At 35.4% G+C, this 16,713-nt stretch overlaps 1 protein-coding gene across 4 annotated transcripts in view; it reads left to right on the top strand.

The window, feature by feature from the left end:
• The window catches only part of LOC126381241 (uncharacterized), an 89,538-nt gene that overhangs the window by 65,128 nt on the left and 7,697 nt on the right, over positions 1-16,713 (top strand). The gene's annotated exons all lie outside the window — the stretch shown is intronic.

Here is a 16,713-nt window from a genome sequence, read left to right as displayed (position 1 = left end):
TAATATTATTTATTACTTTTTATTTGACAGATTTTGAACTTGGTTTGAGTTTTTTTTAATTATTTTTTGTGATAGCTATAAGAGTTATTTGAGGAGCTCGGTGGCGCAGCGGTTAACGCGCTCGGTCTGCGATTGTTGAAGTAAAGCAATTTTCGCAAAGGCCGGTCACAGGATGGGTGACCACAAAAAAAAAAATTCATCTTGAGCTCCTCCGTGCTTCGGAAGGCACGTTAAGCCGTTGGTCCCGGCTGCATTAGCAGTCGTTAATAACCATCAATCCGCACTGGGCCCGCGTGATGGTTTAAGGCCCGATCTCCCTACCCATCCATAGGAAAGGCCCGTACCCCAGCAGTGGGGACGTTAATGGGCTGATGATGATGATGAGCTATAAAGTAATAAGCAAAATAAAGTAACAACTTTACAGCTGTCTAAAGATATGGAAAACGCCGAATGCAATGAGTGCATAAAAATACTATATCTCCACAACCCTGATATAGTAAAAAATAATGTAGGTATATATACTATGTTATACTATATTTAATGTGTATATGTACCTAAGGTTACGTCCACAGTAAAGGTTAATAAAGGAAAATTCTGTGTATGTAAGTATGTAGTATAGATACACGTCTAATGCATAAGTACGAGACAGACCATTCTAAGGTATTATATTATTCTTTATTTTTGATGTGTGATGATGATGATGAGAGATGTTCAACTCAATCGTATTATTATATCTTAGATTTCGCCATCAGAATTTTCTTTTACTGATCACATCTGTGGACGGAACCTTAGCACCAAATCGCACTTGCCTGGTTTTTTTTTATATTTTCACAAATATACATACTTCACTTATATTAGTCTGAAATAATCTCACACTATGATGCAACAAGATCAAAATAAGAACAAAAACTGTGGTATTACGTTTTACTGTTATTTTATATAAAATTTTAGAAATATCCCTAAATAGAGTGCTGCATTGCATACCTACATAATATCTCGCCTATTTCCCATTGGGGTAGGCAGAAAACAGATTACGAGAGAGAATATGAATGAAATTGGACTTAAAGTTAGTTTATTACCTCAATTAAATATTTATGTTACAATTATGTAATTATTTGCTTAATCTTTTATTAAAACTGTCAAAAGGTTACTAATGACAACATTGAGAAGTATGAGTGAAATGACTTTGAATGATAAAATAGCGTGATAAGGGACTGTTGTGAAAGAAAATGTATAGTGAAGAGAATTGATAAAAGAATGCTCAGATATTTTGGACATGGACAAGATCTATTTAGTAGTATAATTAGTAGAATCGGAAGAGGAAGGCCTAGGTAGTACATACCTCGATTAATTTCAGGATATTTAAAGAAAAGCCACGGTCAAGAGTACTGGGAACCGGCGAATTGATAAGAGTGGTCGAAGCAAAGTGATGTGTCAGGATCGTAGTAAATGGAATTGCGTGGTCTCTGCCTATCCCAACGGGAAATAGGCGTACTCTTAAGTATGTATTTTTTCGAGAAAGTTGCTTAGAATGATATTTGATAATCATAAGCTCATAGTGTCAGTATTCCATAACATAACATAAACATAAATAGCCTATATACGTCCCACTGTTGGGCACAGGCTTCCTCTCAATCAACCGGAGAGGGTATGGAGCATACTCCACCACGTTGCTCCACTGCGGGTTGGTGAAGGTGTTTTTACGGCTAATAGCCGGGACCAACGGCTTAACGACTTATGGCAGTATTTCATAAGTTTTTTATTTTATATACCACTAGCGACCCGCCCCGGTTTCGCTCGGGTGCAATGCTGATACTAAATACACTACAGAAAAACTGTGAACGTTGTATATAAAAACATAGCCGCCCGCTCCGGCTTTGCATGGGTATAAAATATATAGCCTATGTCACTCACACAAAAATAATTAAAATCTATCCAGTAGTTTTGATTTATTCTTTACTGCTCTTGACATGCACACGTTAAATTTGGAGTAAAACAATTCCCCTTTCCCTATACTTACCATGGAGATTTACTGCTATCTTTGGAATATCTAAATTCATACACTACATTTTTACTTATTTACTTTTTACCTATTTATTTTATTTTTATTAAATCTAATTTTATCTAACCTTATGTAGGTACTTAAATATAATTACTATAAGTGCGATTTGTCTGAATGTTAACGTTGCACTGATTTTTGCTTACACTCTCGGTGGTGGTTGGCGCTAATTTCGCTTTCGTGGTACTCCATATCATAGGTGGAACAATTGGTTGGTTGTTAGCTAAACTCGAGAAATTCAATTTAGACTAAGGGTCTGAAGTTTTTTCTTAGACGCACTTTGGCTTGGTGTAGTTTTACATATTTGCGTTAGCTGTTTAATTTTTAGTTCATAGTCAGAATTTTTCTTTATAAGTGCATAGTTTTCAGATACCAAATTCTCAATTTCATTCTCTGCTATTTCCAGTTTTTGTTCCAGTTGTTGAATTTTTGATTGTAACTCTTCCAAGTATAAGCTCGTATTCATCCGTAGATGAATACTAAAGATATCCATAAGAGATACACATATACCATCGCGGAGTTTTCTGTGGACCTTTTTAATGTGTACAATACTTAGTACATTATTTTGATAAATCTTGTAGGGTTTAGCCTGCGTTTACAATGTAAAGGCGGCATTGTGTATTTTTATACGTAAGGCTTAAACAAATTACTACCTAGGTTTATTGATCCGACTGAAATTGTATATGCGTAGGTTATTATTTCTTTTTTTAATAATAGGTAATTTAATGGTCATATAATAGTTACTGCATTGCTTGTAATTTATATCTGTGAATATTTTTTTTTTTAAAAAATTACATTATTGGAGAATGATAATATTGATAAATAATATTTTAATTTAAGTATATAGGGTAAACTGCCTAATTATTAGCACCTTAAATTATTGGTACAGTCTAATCATTTCTCAAATTTTAACGTTCGCACTGAGGTTTGAGGCAAAATTGTTTTTTTTTAAAAATGTCCATTACCTAGAACCAGATTGGACCATATTTTTGTTTAGATAGCATGGAATATATCAAAATTATCTTATTTTTTTCCTACTAAAGACAGTAGGGATGTCAAAAATAGGGTGTATTGCCTTATCTATTAAATAAATTAATATCTAACGTTTACTAATTCCTTAGGTCTAACACACCAAGGCTCCGATGTGTATGAAGGTAATAATTCGCAATGTACGGTTATCTCAGCATGCGCTTCAATTTATTCTGTATTCCATAATCGCGCATGTTTCACTACTGCCGAAGTTGATGAAATTTTAAAAATGGGGGATACACTTTACATGCAGTTAAAATATTTACTTCAGAGGGGTGTCAGTTATTTTATGCCAGATGAATTACCCAATGAGCTTCGCGTCGGGAGTAACGTCGTAAATATAGTTAGCATGGAGGACAACTGGATCATTTCTAATACGTATCCTACAACTCCCGCGAATAAAGACGTAGGTTTATTAACGTTAAAGAATATTTTGGACAACAGAGTATTTTTTAATACTAATGACTATACTGTTGATTCAGAATTTGCTTATAATGTAAACAATTCAAATCACAACGACAGTACGGATAGCATATTGTTTACGGGTCAGGGTTATACTTTTAGTTTTTGGCGCTTTAATGGTGAATATTATTTCTTTAACAGCCATGCGGTTAACAGCAAAAACATTAACATAGGAAGGGGCAAACCAGAGGACGGTCCTTACGTAGCACGTTTATTTAAATGTAATTCAACCGAAGCGCTAGCAAAACTTTTACTCGCGAATGAAATTTATGACGGATCCGAATACTCATTAACTCGATTAAGAGTATTAAATGACGACCTTATGTGGCAAAATGAAACCCAGGTTAGTTCCGAAACGTCACAGTCCATTTTAATAGATTTAATATCATCACCATTACATGTGAATCAAACTTTAGATTCTATTTTGATAAACTATCAGTCAACACTGACCCCGATTAAAACCTCTGTGCAAAATTTAGATAGTAAATTGAAAGTTGATACAAATCCTGTAGATGTTTATGACACTACAAATGATTTGAAATTGTCAATTTTAAAACCAGTTGTCCTATTAGAAAGAATTGGTAATCAAGCCGAAAACCAATGCGTTAAAAATAAAGGCGGCCGACCCAAAAAACAGAAACGCGGACGAAAACCGAATAAAGAAAATGCGCATCGCGAAGCTGTAAGGAAATATACAACGAAAAACCCCGCTGTTAATCGCAAGGCAGTTCAACGGTATAACGAACGCAATCCAGACATTAACCGCGAGGCCGTTCAACGGTATAACGAACGCAATCCAGACATTAACCGCGCCGCCGTTCAACGGTATAACGAACGCAATCCAGACATAACCGCGCGGCCGTTCAACGTTATAACGAGAACAACCCAGACGTTCATCGCGCGGCCGTTCAACGTTATTACGAGCTCCACCCCGAAATTAACAAAAAAGCAGCACAAAGATATACAGAAAATTGTCGTAACATAGAAACACCGCTGAGATATTCAAAAAATTTAATAGGTGAAAAACAGGGACATGAACTCAGCACTATTCGCTTATATAATTTAAAAAATACGTCGCTTCTGTCTGAGCAAACATATAGATGTCCAAGATGCAATGCTCCATTGTTCGAAGAAGAGAAATCTCGTCGGCAATGGTGTTGTCATTCAGGTGACTATAACGTTCAGAATTTTCTCCCCTTAAACGAAGAATTTTATACAAATCCAGCTTTTTTAAATAGACCACGCGCTTACAATAATATTTTTGCATTTTCGGCATTAGGTGTTTCCCACGGTTACCATCATCCAGAAGGTATATCTTTTCTAAAAATTCAAGGACGTATTTACCACCGTATCTTTGATTTATCTTACAATGAAAGTCCGAATAATATAAATTTTTACATAAATGACAGTAGCGAAAGAGAAAGTTTAGCTGGCGAATTAAGTTTAGATAAATCGGTAGTTCGAATGATTACAGGTTTCATGCACACAGTTAATCCATACATAAATTGTTTTAGAAGATTAAGTTTAGAGGTATCATCAGAAGCTTTCTTGAAGTTCGAAAAAACTACTCGTGCGACTCACGGTAACATCCTCGGAGATCAACCTATTGGTCAAGAAATTGCCGCAATTATTAGTACAGACCGCGAAGAATTTTCTCCACGCTGTATTGTAGTCAAAAAGATAGCAGACGGTAGGCCTCGAACAATAGATATAATGGATTCCTTATACGAGACTTTCCAGTATCCTCTCTTATATCCTCACGGAAATACTGGTTGGCATCCAGATATGAGAGATAATAAGGGCAATAAGCTTAATCAGGTTAAATATGTCCGTTGTTTACTTTTATCCGAATCGCGATTTAGCATATTTGGTCGTTTATCTGAAGAGTGGTTAGTCGATATGTTTTGTAGAGTTTTAGAAGAACGCTTGCGGTTTTTGAAAAATAGCCAAACAAAACAACAAAACAGGCTAAGAGTAGCTCCACTCCAAGAATTAATTAATGACGAGTTTATTTTAGGAGAAGGTGGCGTAGAACCTGGTAAAATTTATTTACCTAGCTCATTCACAGGGGGTCCACGGTACATGAAAAAGAAATACCTGGATGCTATAGCAATGGTAAACAGGTTAGGTCCACCATCATATTTTTTAACTTTAACATGTAACCCCAACTGGCCTGAAATAAAAAATTCAACATTATCAGGTCGATCAAAAGACCCCCTTACTTGTGCTCGAGTTTTCAACTTAAAACTCGGAGAGTTATTAAAAGATTTAAAATCGGGTAAATGGTTCAGAAAAATTGTTTATATAATGCATGTTATAGAGTTCCAAAAAAGAGGACTACCACATGCGCATATTGCTTTTAGAGTGGAAGGTGGTGGACCAGTAGAAAGTCTGGATATTGATAAGTTTGTTCGAGCTACCATACCCGATCCAGCACAAACTTTATTATACAAAGTTGTCATGGATCACATGATACACGGTCCATGCGGCCCTCCTTACCGAACTAATTTGCCGTGTTGGAATAGTGAGAAAAAAAACTGTTTAAAATATTTTCCAAAAAAGGAAACACCAGTCACCTTCAGTGACGATAGAGGTTTTATACATTTACGTCGCAATAGTAAAAATCAGGCGATTATTAAATATCGCGGCAGAGACGTAATAGTTAATGATTTGTGGGTCGTTCCTTATAATCCTGCTCTTCTCCTAAAATATGATGCTCACATAAATTTAGAAGTGTCCACACAGCGTGCCATAATTAAGTATTTATTCAAATACATGACAAAAGGACCTGATGAAGCCCGTATTGCCGTTGTTGATGAAGAACATCGTGAGGATGAAATCGAACAATATGTCACTAAGCGATATATTAGTTCTAGCGAAGCAGCGTGGAGAGTTCTCGAATTTGATATTGTAGCTAGGAACCCTACGGTAAAAATGTTAACAGTACATTTGCCCGATCAAAATTCAGTATTTTTTAAGCCTGGACACGCGAACGAGGCAGTTAATAATGCAGGTTCAGATCTTTTAGACTATTTCAGTAGGCCTTTAACTGAGGAGTTTGATCGGGTATCCTACTTAGACTTTTTCGAAACTTACAACATTCATGCGAAAGATCCATGTTTAAAGACAGTTCAGGCGGTGCAAATGCAGAACGGCAAATTTCTTACGCGGAGGATGCGGGGTGAGCTCGTCGCGCGTCTATTTTGGGTCGCGCCGAAAAGAAGTGAACAGTTCTTTTTAAGACTTCTTTTAAGTGTTTACCCTTGTCGTAGTTTCGCGGATTTACTTCAAATTGGAGGTCCAAACTGCAAAACTTTTCAAGAAGCTGCCAAATTCGTAGGACTTGCGGACGACGCAGTCGAATATGAACGGGCTATGGAAGAAGCTTCCACTTTTTCAACCGGACCACGACTTCGTAGCTTTTTTGTAACGCTGGCTGTTAATGGTGCCTCAGTGGCGTCACTGTGGAACACGTATAAACGTCAATTGGCCGAAGATTTTCTTTATAGGGTGCCAGATGACGAAGAAAACGCGTTTAACATGTGCCTCATCCAAATAGATAGAATGCTACGCAGACACGGAACTTCGTTAATAGAACAAGGTTTGCCGGAAGTAATTTATAGGTCAACGGAGTTAGATAGGGAACGCACTGAATATGATTTAGATAGTTTGAAATCATACGTAGAAGAGTGGTTGCCACAGTTATCTCCCGATCAACGTGCCGTATTCGATTACGTGGAAAAGCTTTGCGTTGATAGTGTTTACCGAGAATCCAACAACTGTGCGATTTTTATCGATGGTCCGGCCGGCACCGGAAAAACGCTTTTATTGAAGGTCATAAATGCATATATCCGCGGTAACCTTAAAGGTATAGCTTTAACCTGTGCATCGTCTGCAATTGCTGCTCAAAATTACACAAACGGAATGACGGCTCATTCCTTGTTTAGATTTCCTTTACATCTATTAGATGATAGCGGATACTGGAACATCTCAAATGGTACTCAAAGAGCTGAATTGATTTATAATTCTAATCTCATTGTGTATGATGAAGCGCCGATGGCTCATAAATACCTTATAAATTTATTAAATAGATCATTGCAGGATTTGATGAGGTCAGACAAAATTTTTGGTTCTAAAATAATTATTTTTGCAGGAGATTTTCGTCAAATTCCTCCAGTAGTCCCAGAAGCACGAACGAATTTTGATATATTAAACGCGTCACTAAAAACTTCACCTATTTGGAAACAATTGAAAAAATTTAGTTTGGTAACTTCACAGAGATGTAAGGATGACGCACAGTATGCAGATTTTCTTTTAAAACTGGGTTCAAATTTATTACCTACTCTTAGATTAGAAACAAATAATAATGATTTGCAATTAGTCCAACTTGAATCCATTGATTATGTTACTGAATTAGAAGATTTAATTGATTTTGTATTCCCAGAAGTTACTCTTACTGAGCCAGGTGTATGCTCCTTCAGAGCGATTCTATGCACCCGTAACGATGCAGTTAGAGAAATTAATGCCGTTATTTTAGACAAACTACCAGGAGAAGTATTACATTTTTATGCCATAGACAAAATTTTAAGCGACAACGCTGATCAAGTATATTTTAGTCCCGAATTTTTACATACACTTCGACCACAAGGTGTTCCAGATTTCGATTTGCAATTAAAATTAGAATGTGTTTGTGTAATCACGCGTAATCTTAGTTTCGCGGACGGCTTAGTAAATGGCACCAAAGTAATAGTTGTTGAAACATCTCCATATATTATTAAAGTTCGGAAACAAGGTGAACTAGGAGATTATTTGATCCCTCGAATTCTTTTTAAAGCGCCTATAGAACATAACAGCCCTTACGAGATGTGTCGCCGTCAATTCCCATTGCAGGTGTGTTATGCAATGACTATTCACAAGAGCCAGGGTCAAACGATTAGTCGCGTTGGGGTCGATCTTAGATCTGATATGTTTAGTCACGGTCAACTGTATGTAGCTTTAGGACGCGTTCGCGAAAGACGTGACATAAAAGTATTACTACTCAGGCACCGAATCGAAAATGACCAACCTTTCTCGAATAACGTTATCATATCGGAACTTTTAAGTTTAACGTAACTTTATTTAGGGTGGCACTTCTTGAAAAGACTGAACAGTTCATCTCTGTTATTAAGCTTATTGGGTTTTTTTAGATCGGTTAAATCATGTGTTGAAATTATCGTATATTGCGAATTATTTATTATTTATATTCATTCTATCTTGTTTTTTCTTCTTTTCGTATAATTTAACGATAGAACTGACTTTAACTAGCTTGGACTCGATTTGATGATGGTTACATTGAATTTCAAAGCTAGGTTTACCATTTTATTAGTCACAATCACTGAATTAAAATGTGTGTTAATCAATTGGCAATGTGTGCATGCCCTTCCCAGCCGTTAACGCTGTGGAGGCTCATCTTTAGGGGACGAGAGAACGGGCGTGAAGTGAACTGGCAGGATGAACACTTGGCTGCAGGTGCGACCGGTGCATGAGAGTGAAGTGGAGCTGGCTGGAAGATGGAGGCAGGTATCACTCGATTGCTTTAGCTGAGTTCCACTCAGATCAAGTAAGCTGTCATATGGATGAATGTCGCAGGTTGGAATGATCCGGAGTAGAACTGTCGGTGTCGTTCCCATCGTCGTAGGCATTTTCGGTGGATTTTGTAGGTCGATCAACAATGGTTGCGTGAGTTTTAGCTGTCAAGCTGCTATGCCGTGCTAGCCGATTCTTGCGATCTGGGATACAAGGGACGGACGTATCCTGTGGAATGATCGTGTCAGTGAAGGTTTGAATGTCGCTTAGGACTGGAAAGGAGGGAGTACGGAAACTGTAATCAGTATTGAGGATCTCGCTGTACATGGACAATGTTTAGTTTAGGTGTATTAAAGTGGTAATTGTTCGAAGTTATTTGAAAAGAATTCTGTTTCAGTGTTTAAGCGCTAAAACTGTTTGTTTTTTGTAAGCAAACGTATGATTTATTGATGTTCATTTTTTTATTTTATAACGCTAACGCTATACAAATAATATTGTTAGCAAATTTAAATGCGTATATAAACAATAAATTAATTATAAAATATTTCGATGAAGACACCAATGATGTTTATTGATACATTTTTCTCCTAAGTGCTACTTTCTCAACTTAAAGCAATAAGTTATGCAATAATTATACTTCTACGAGTATATTTACAAATCATCATTCAAAAGCATTTTACCCAATACCTAACTTACATTAAGTAAAATTTATCTTTGTCATATTAGTCACTTATTTTTTTATCATTCACTAAGCAGTAAGCAAAATATATTTACTAAAATAATAAAAAAAAAATACGAAATTCATGGTAAGTTGGAGTAGCTATTTTATAACACAAACGCCTTGATATTTTCATGCATTAATTCAGGAAAATAAATGTATAATGAAAAATAAGTTTTTATAACCAATTAAATTTGTGTAATGTGTAGTGTATACATTTTAATGTATTTAACATTTGCAAATTATATTGATTTGTAAAAAAATATAATTTGCATTAAAATTGTACTAAAGAATATTTTATACTAGCGTATGTTGGTAACTTAAGTTAGAATTAAGTAAACAAACAAAAAAAAATATACGCCTTAAATAATAAATATAAGGAAGAAAGGAAACTATCCGGATGCCTGTTTACTCATCATCAAGGAAACTAAGAAATAACATTACTACAAATGTCTGCTCGAAGAAAGATTCAGAAACTTAAACAAATGCCAAGCTAGAAATCGATTAATGAGTACACATAAACGCTACATAAGTAAAACTCGCGTGTCTGGAACGGACAGAATAAAGAATATGTGTTATGGTACGTCGAATCAGTACAGTATATTTATTATACATTAGCATTCAATGGTGTATGAATCGTCATCGTCATTATGTCAGCAAAGACGCATCATCAATTGCACAGATTTGTGGCTACGAATATATAAATGAAATGTGTTATTTAGAACATTATTTGTTGTGTTGTGCAATAAAATAGGTCATTAATTACCTGTATCCGGCAGTGACGAACAAAAATATGGGTAAATATGATGACTGTCAGATGGGCTAAACATGAAAAAAGTCCTTAAACCTTTTTTTTTTTTTTTTTTTTTTTGACGTGACTTATTGTAGATTTGCCGCAGATGGCATTAACTACTTGGCCGGACAAATGGGGAGCGCTGAAGGCTCTCACCCGGTACAACGTTTAAGACAACAGGCCTGAGGGTGCCCAGTTGGGCGCGAACCTCGGCTCAGGGCGTCGTCTGAGAGGAAAAATATTTGAAAGAATTAATCGACCCTAGTGGGTCGATAGCGATAAGCGCTGAATGAGGGAAATCGTCGACCACGCCGGCGGGGTCGGTATCGGGGTCCTGAAGTGTTTGGTGTCGCGAGCTGATTGGCTGGTCCTTAAACCAAATCCCATTGTTTCGCTATTGTGTTTGAAAATCTAAGCCGCAGGAGGATATTAAGTACGACCATGCTTTACCTTTAATGGCGTATGTAAGAATATTAAGCCTATAATCAACAATGAATGTTCTATACCATTCTAAGCAAATTCAAAAACAAATTTGATCATGTTAATTTCTGGCCTCCCACAAGCGGGTCTCACCAGTATTGACAGAAGAATGATCACTCATCGATACAAACACAAACATAAAGTAATTAATACATGTATACAGGCTAAATAAAATGAAGTTGCTAGAAAATACCTACTACTTGGAAAAACAATAATTGGAGAAGAAAGCACTACCTAACAACGTGAAACTTTGACATTCAAAACTTTCAAATCAAATATGGCTAAAACAAAAAAAAAACTTAAAAATTGAAAGGTAAAAGAAAACACCTTTAATTAAAAAAATAGAAAGCGAGTCATATTTTATATATTCTGGTAAAATTGTTTAGTTTTAAATGTTACCAAATACACCAAATGTTATTAGAAATGAAAGTAACTGCAAATAGTTTAATTCATATGTGTACAGTCATAACCAACGTATTACCTACGTAATAATTTAAGATAATAGTTTTTTTTTAAGTCTACATTTGTTATTTACTTATAATGACGCAAATAACAAAACAACTACGCTTGTTATTAATTTGCATATACCTACAGTAAATCCAACTTACCATGAATATACAATAATGTATAATATAATATACATAGTAAGTGCAGAATAAAAACTTAGGGATAACATGGTTCCAGTGGATCTGGTTAGAGCCATGACACACTAATTAGTATTCTTTGCATTTCTTCTTACTTTTCAATAGAACACTGTTTCGCATGAGACGGTTCCTCAAAAAACATAATATCGTGTATGAGCTAAACTAAAACTTAGGTTTTATATGGTTTTATGTTTTCCAGTGGATCTGGTTAGAGCTATGTCACGCTAAATGGTGTTCTTTGCTTTTTTTCTTACAATACTTTTCAATAGAACACTGTTTCGCATGAGACGGTTCCTCAAAAAACATAATATCGTGTATGAGCTAAACAAAAACTTAGGGTTTTACATGGTTTTATGTTTTCCAGTGAATCTGGTTAGAGCTATGTCACGCTAAATGGTGTTCTTTGCTTTTTTTCTTACAATACTTTTCAATAGAACACTGTTTCGCATGAGACGGTTCCTCAAAAAACATAATATCGTGTATGAGCTATACTAAAACTTAGGTTTTATATGGTTTTATGTTTTCCAGTGGATTTGGTTAGAGCTATGTCACGCTAAATAGTGTTTTTTGCATTTCTTTTTACAATACCTTTCAATAGAACACTGTTTCGCATGAGACGGTTCCTCAAAAAACATGATATCGTGTATGAGCTAAACTAAAACTTAGGTTTTATATGGTTTTATGTTTTCCAGTGGATCTGGTTAGAGCTATGTCACGCTAAATGGTGTTCTTTCCTTTTTTTCTTACAATACTTTTCAATAGAACACTGTTTCGCATGAGACGGTTCCTCAAAAAACATAATATCGTGTATGAGCTAAACTAAAACTTAGGGTTTTACATGGTTTTATGTTTTCCAGTGGATCTGGTTAGAGCTATGTCACGCTAAATGGTGTTCTTTGCTTTTTTTCTTACAATACTTTTCAATAGAACACTGTTTCGCATGAGACGGTTCCTCAAAAAACATAATATCGTGTATGAGCTAAACAAAAACTTAGGGTTTTACATGGTTTTATGTTTTCCAGTGGATCTGGTTAGAGCTATGTCACGCTAAATGGTGTTCTTTGCTTTTTTTCTTACAATACTTTTCAATAGAACACTGTTTCGCATGAGACGGTTCCTCAAAAAACATAATATCGTGTATGAGCTATACTAAAACTTAGGTTTTATATGGTTTTATGTTTTCCAGTGGATTTGGTTAGAGCTATGTCACGCTAAATAGTGTTTTTTGCATTTCTTTTTACAATACCTTTCAATAGAACACTGTTTCGCATGAGACGGTTCCTCAAAAAACATAATATCGTGTATGAGCTAAACTAAAACTTAGGTTTTATATGGTTTTATGTTTTCCAGTGGATCTGGTTAGAGCTATGTCACGCTAAATGGTGTTCTTTGCTTTTTTTCTTACAATACTTTTCAATAGAACACTGTTTCGCATGAGACGGTTCCTCAAAAAACATAATATCGTGTATGAGCTAAACTAAAACTTAGGGTTTTACATGGTTTTATGTTTTCCAGTGAATCTGGTTAGAGCTATGTCACGCTAAATGGTGTTCTTTGCTTTTTTTCTTACAATACTTTTCAATAGAACACTGTTTCGCATGAGACGGTTCCTCAAAAAACATTATATCGTGTATGAGCTAAACAAAAACTTAGGGTTTTACATGGTTTTATGTTTTCCAGTGAATCTGGTTAGAGCTATGTCACGCTAAATGGTGTTCTTTGCTTTTTTTCTTACAATACTTTTCAATAGAACACTGTTTCGCATGAGACGGTTCCTCAAAAAACATAATATCGTGTATGAGCTATACTAAAACTTAGGTTTTATATGGTTTTATGTTTTCCAGTGGATTTGGTTAGAGCTATGTCACGCTAAATAGTGTTTTTTGCATTTCTTTTTACAATACCTTTCAATAGAACACTGTTTCGCATGAGACGGTTCCTCAAAAAACATAATATCGTGTATGAGCTAAACTAAAACTTAGGTTTTATATGGTTTTATGTTTTCCAGTGGATCTGGTTAGAGCTATGTCACGCTAAATAGTGTTTTTTGCATTTCTTTTTACAATACTTTTCAATAGAACACTGTTTCGCATGAGACGGTTCCTCAAAAAACATAATATCGTGTATGAGCTAAACTAAAACTTAGGGTTTTACATGGTTTTATGTTTTCCAGTGGATCTGGTTAGAGCTATGTCACGCTAAATGGTGTTCTTTGCTTTTTTTCTTACAATACTTTTCAATAGAACACTGTTTCGCATGAGACGGTTCCTCAAAAAACATAATATCGTGTATGAGCTAAACAAAAACTTAGGGTTTTACATGGTTTTATGTTTTCCAGTGGATCTGGTTAGAGCTATGTCACGCTAAATGGTGTTCTTTGCTTTTTTTCTTACAATACTTTTCAATAGAACACTGTTTCGCATGAGACGGTTCCTCAAAAAACATAATATCGTGTATGAGCTAAACTAAAACTTAGGTTTTATATGGTTTTATGTTTTCCAGTGGATCTGGTTAGAGCTATGTCACGCTAAATGGTGTTTTTTGCATTTCTTCTTACAATACCTTTCAATAGAACACTGTTTCGCATGAGACGGTTCCTCAAAAAACATAATATCGTGTATGAGCTAAACAAAAACTTAGGATTTTACATGGTTTTATGTTTTCCAGTGGATCTGGTTAGAGCTATGTCACGCTAAATGGTGTTCTTTGCTTTTTTTCTTACAATACCTTTCAATAGAACACTGTTTCGCATGAGACGGTTCCTCAAAAAACATAATATCGTGTATGAGCTAAACAAAAACTTAGGATTTTACATGGTTTTATGTTTTTCAGTGGATCTGGTTAGAGCTATGTCACGCTAAATGGTGTTCTTTGCTTTTTTCTTACAATACTTTTCAATAGAACACTGTTTCGCATGAGACGGTTCCTCAAAAAACATAATATCGTGTATGAGCTAAACTAAAACTTAGGTTTTATATGGTTTTATGTTTTCCAGTGGATCTGGTTAGAGCTATGTCACGCTAAATGGTGTTCTTTGCTTTTTTTCTTACAATACTTTTCAATAGAACACTGTTTCGCATGAGACGGTTCCTCAAAAAACATAATATCGTGTATGAGCTAAACAAAAACTTAGGTTTTATATGGTTTTATGTTTTCCAGTGGATCTGGTTAGAGCTATGTCACGCTAAATGGTGTTCTTTGCTTTTTTTCTTACAATACTTTTCAATAGAACACTGTATCGCATGAGACGGTTCCTCAAAAAACATAATATCGTGTATGAGCTAAACAAAAACTTAGGGTTTTACATGGTTTTATGTTTTCCAGTGGATCTGGTTAGAGCTATGTCACGCTAAATGGTGTTCTTTGCTTTTTTTCTTACAATACTTTTCAATAGAACACTGTTTCGCATGAGACGGTTCCTCAAAAAACATAATATCGTCTATGAGCTAAACTAAAACTTAGGTTTTATATGGTTTTATGTTTTCCAGTGGATCTGGTTAGAGCTATGTCACGCTAAATGGTGTTTTTTGCATTTCTTTTTACAATACCTTTCAATAGAACACTGTTTCGCATGAGACGGTTCCTCAAAAAACATAATATCGTGTATGAGCTAAACTAAAACTTAGGTTTTATATGGTTTTATGTTTTCCAGTGGATCTGGTTAGAGCTATGTCACGCTAAATGGTGTTCTTTGCTTTTTTTCTTACAATACTTTTCAATAGAACACTGTTTCGCATGAGACGGTTCCTCAAAAAACATAATATCGTGTATGAGCTAAACTAAAACTTAGGTGTTATATGGTTTTATGTTTTCCAGTGGATCTGGTTAGAGCTATGTCACGCTAAATGGTGTTCTTTGCTTTTTTTCTTACAATACTTTTCAATAGAACACTGTTTCGCATGAGACGGTTCCTCAAAAAACATAATATCGTGTATGAGCTAAACTAAAACTTAGGGTTTTACATGGTTTTATGTTTTCCAGTGGATCTGGTTAGAGCTATGTCACGCTAAATGGTGTTCTTTGCTTTTTTTCTTACAATACTTTTCAATAGAACACTGTTTCGCATGAGACGGTTCCTCAAAAAACATAATATCGTGTATGAGCTAAACTAAAACTTAGGTTTTATATGGTTTTATGTTTTCCAGTGGATCTGGTTAGAGCTATGTCACGCTAAATGGTGTTTTTTGCATTTCTCCTTACAATACTTTTCAATAGAACACTGTTTCGCATGACACGGTTCCTCAAAAAACATAATATCGTGTATGAGCTAAACTAGAACTTAGGGTTTTACATGGTTTTATGTTTTCCAGTGGATCTGGTTAGAGCCATGTCACGCTAAATAGCATTCTTGTCATTTATTCTTTCCATCCTTTATATTATATTAAATAATATTTCATACGGTATTATTTAGTTCTTTAATTTAATGTGTTTTTAGTGCTTCTGAATGTGATTTTGTTTTAAATACTTAGCTTATTAGCATTCATCAGTATCCAAGAATTCATCATACCACTGCTAATCAATAAACAAACAACGGTCTTAGCGTTTAAACACCGAAAAAACACCTGCCTGTTCATTTATTACTTGTTTCATTAAACAGGAATTTGCATATCGATCGTTTTCAATTAACTTCGAACAGTTACAACTACACGTAAACTGAGCATGTAGTCTATCTACAGCAAGATCGTGACCGCTGACTGCAGCTGTCCTTCTCCCTCCATTTCACTCCCAATCGACATTTTCACCTTTGCTGATATGATTACTCCACAGGATACCTCCATCCCCTGCATACCTGGTCGCTAGATTCGGCTGGCACGTCATATCGGTTTGACAGCCAACTCACGTAACTATTGTTGATCGATCCACAGTCCACTGAAGTGCCTACGATGAAGGGAACAACATGGACAGTTCTACTCCGAATTACTATAACCCATGCGATGTTCATCCACGCGACAACCCACCTGAT

Source organism: Pectinophora gossypiella, unplaced genomic scaffold (assembly GCF_024362695.1).
Source record: "Pectinophora gossypiella unplaced genomic scaffold, ilPecGoss1.1 Pgos_41, whole genome shotgun sequence".
NCBI lineage: Eukaryota > Metazoa > Arthropoda > Insecta > Lepidoptera > Gelechiidae > Pectinophora > Pectinophora gossypiella.
The sequence above is the reverse complement of the archived record's forward strand: the minus strand, read 5'-3'. Positions and strand labels throughout refer to the sequence as shown.